This window comes from Astatotilapia calliptera, chromosome 7 (genome assembly GCF_964374335.1).
Source record: "Astatotilapia calliptera chromosome 7, fAstCal68.1, whole genome shotgun sequence".
NCBI lineage: Eukaryota > Metazoa > Chordata > Actinopteri > Cichliformes > Cichlidae > Astatotilapia > Astatotilapia calliptera.
The window spans coordinates 48788723-48792147 of NC_137428.1; positions in this window are offsets into that span (position 1 = coordinate 48788723).

Genomic DNA, 3425 nt, shown 5'->3' on the forward strand with positions numbered 1-3425 from the left:
AGGGAAACAGCCTCCTCTCCACCACGCGCAAAACCTGCAGTTCCGATACTGGTGGAGGATTACCGAGGGCGGCGGTGGGGGTGTCAAGTTCATTTTACACCGCGGGCCACACGAAGCTCTACCAGTGAAAGTCGGCTTTCTGTCAGTGTGAAGAACTGGACTTAAATCACGGAGATATTTGAAGGAAGGAGAAAGAAATGCAGTGTCAACAATTCTCCTCTGGATTTCTGTATGATAAAGAAATGCTGCTTAAACTGTAAGAAATCAATGTGTGAAATTACTGAAAAGTTCTGTAATTGAGCTCATTGCGCAGACTGTTCTGTAATTATAAAGGAAAAATTTTTTTTTTTTGTTTTAATACTGTCTACAATCACAATGCCTTAGTAGACAGTGAAAACAGCAACCTTCCTCTTATTTAATAGTCTATAGCTATATAGTTATTTCTGCACTTTGTAAGCCCCGTATCAATGCTATATAAAGGAAGAGATCATATTGTCTCTACGATTGTATTTGTGGCGAGAAGCTACTTTTTTTTTTTAAAGCTATGTTTGCTATTAGTTATTACCAATAAATGCGCAGGGAGAAAATCTGGGTCACTCTGAGGGATCGTTGCTATTTTTGGATAAAAAAAAAAGTGTTCAATTGGGTAAAGATTTGGTCACTGCTTAATGATTTTTCATATAGACTTAATAGCCATTCTTTTTAGATACACTTGTTCAGAATCTGGTAAATCTCTTTATCAGCGAGTCATAGGGGCAGCTCAATGCGTTTAGACATGGTCAAGTTCAAACTGACATAATGGGGAAGAGAAGTGATCTAGGAGACTTTGGACGTGTCATGGATGGGCTGGTCCCAGTATTTTAGAAACTGTGGATCTTCTGGGATTTTCTCCATACACATACTAGCAAAGTGTAACTTTATGAGCTTCTTCAATAATGTATTCAGATACTTGACTTGCTTTAAAAAAATAAAATAATTAAGAGTGCTTTTTGAAGCTTCTGATAAATTACAACCGAACTTAAATATCAGTTTGCTCAAGCTTGTGCGATTTGTTGCTTACAATGCAGAGGTCTCAAAAACTCGTGTCAAATGATACATTTGGTATCAGAGGATTATACCATTGATTTATTACAGCAAAAATGCAGCTGGTGGTTCGAGGCTCATCACTCTCTACAAATATGAAACCAGAGAAGTTGGGTAGTGATGGAAAAAAAAAAAATCCCCAGCGCTTACAGGTGGATGCAGGCATGGTGAAGAGGTTGAAACAACTTAAGCAGACCAAGAGATTGGAAGGGTTTTGGTGTGAATTGAGGAGAGTGAGGCATGCTGCTGTGCATGATGCAATGCAGGTTGAGTTTTCTGCTTAAACTAGCCTGCAGGTTTTGCTCCAGTTAATGTACAGCAATAACGTTTTTCCTCAAGAAGCTGAGCGCAGTGAACAGGAACCAAGTCAATAAAGTTGCCTTATGGGTTTGACAACAGCAGCATACCATTAAATCTGCTCCGTTGTGCAGCTTTCAAATCGTTATTTAAAATCAGAAAAACTGATTCATGCGCACGATGTGAGAGACATCTTTTATTCCTAGCTTTACTTTTATAATTGTCATGTTTTCATTTATGTCACTGCATTAAGTACAAGACTGAAGCTGCGTTTGTCGACACAATGATACCATATTCAGTGAAGAACAGTAAAAGTGCCGCTTTGAAACCCAAGAAACACACCGCCTGTACAAAGACACAGGTTGGCATAGGTTTTTTTTAATTTTATTTAATACAGTATAACTTTAATCACTAGTCATACGAATGATAAACAGGTTATAACAGAACAAATATAAAATTAATGTAGATAATTGTATAATCCTAGCTAATCGTATGAAAACAGCTGTTGAATAATAGAAAAATAAAATAGCGCACATTTGTGTTCATCATTTAAAGGAAAAGTCTACAAAAAAAAAAAAAAAAAAAAAAAAAAAAAGTACACACAAGGATGGTAGACAGAAAAAAACAAAACAAACTTCACTACAAGCAAATTCAATATGAATTCTGTAGCAAAGAACACCCCCCCCCCCTTCCCTGGCCCCAACGCATAAACACAAGTTTTTGTACATGTACTCAATAATAATAATAATAATAATAATAATAATAATAATGGCAAGATACTGGGACCAAATGAAAGCACAGATTACATCCAGTCTGGAGAACTGAAAGCAACAATAATAATGAAAATTATATTTAAGTTTCTGATGCTCACATGGCCCAGAAGGACTTCATAAGGTGTAGGCACAGATTTGTGCTTGGTTCAACTATTCTACCCTCGCTGTCTGGTTTTCCCAGTAAAAATCAGCTCGGTTTGTCCCAGTAAAGCACTATGCAGATTTGTATTCATTTTACAGTAAATTGTTTATATTTAATCATCACTAAATTTACAATAACAATCAAGTTATCCCAGCATCACGTGTAGAGCAAAATAATTACGTTTTTCCTCCTCCAATCCCGTTGCCATAATGACCAATCTCAGAGCATGTTGGGAATAGTTATTTCAAAGTGCTAAGACATGTTTTTGTTTTTTTGTTTTTTAAAAAGAAAAAAGTATTGCACTACTCATGAGGTCTTAACTGATGTACAGATGCATGCTTAAATGGCATAGTAACTGCAGCATGGGCTGCTCTAAGCAAGTGTGTGAGGATGCATGTGGGGGGCTTAGGAATACATTCCCACAATAACGAAAGCTCAATGGCCCATCTCACTATAAGCGAAGCTGCCATGACTCCATATTTAGCAGAAAGGGTCCTTCTGCTAAATATCAAGGGGGGAAAAACAAGAAGAAAAAAAAAAAAAAAAAAAAAAGGCACGATCATGGACTGAAATGAATGATGCCATTTGGGATTTGAGAGGATTCATTTTGGATGTGCTTTACTTATTTGGGCTGGAGGAGAATACATTGATGGAATGAAACTGCTTCTATCCTGACTGTGGTTTCACTTTGTGTTTGGTATGACACTCCTGAGACTATGCAAAAGTAGTTCGTACCATCCATTGCCGTTTTCACCTACGACGTCTGCAGCCAAATCGGTCATTAGTCGGTCTTCAGCCTGCTGGCTCCCAATTAGAAAGTCAGTGAAAAAGCATAATCAGTTTTCCCGCTGCATCTGCCTAAAGCACGCTCTGCATGCCTAAACCGCAGTTCCAGTGGTATAAGCACCCCCCCCCTCAGGTCTACACGTGAGAAAGGACAGTGGTGGAAAAATATCCCAATCTGACTCTCCCAAAGCTCAAACATTTATCACGACACACCGTTACTCAACATAGACACGCTTCCAAAGTGAACAGCCATGGTAATGGTTCAAGCAATTTTACCCCAATTTTTCCCAACCGCACTGAGAACAATTTGTCCAAGAACACATGAAACAAGATGGCAGCCACAG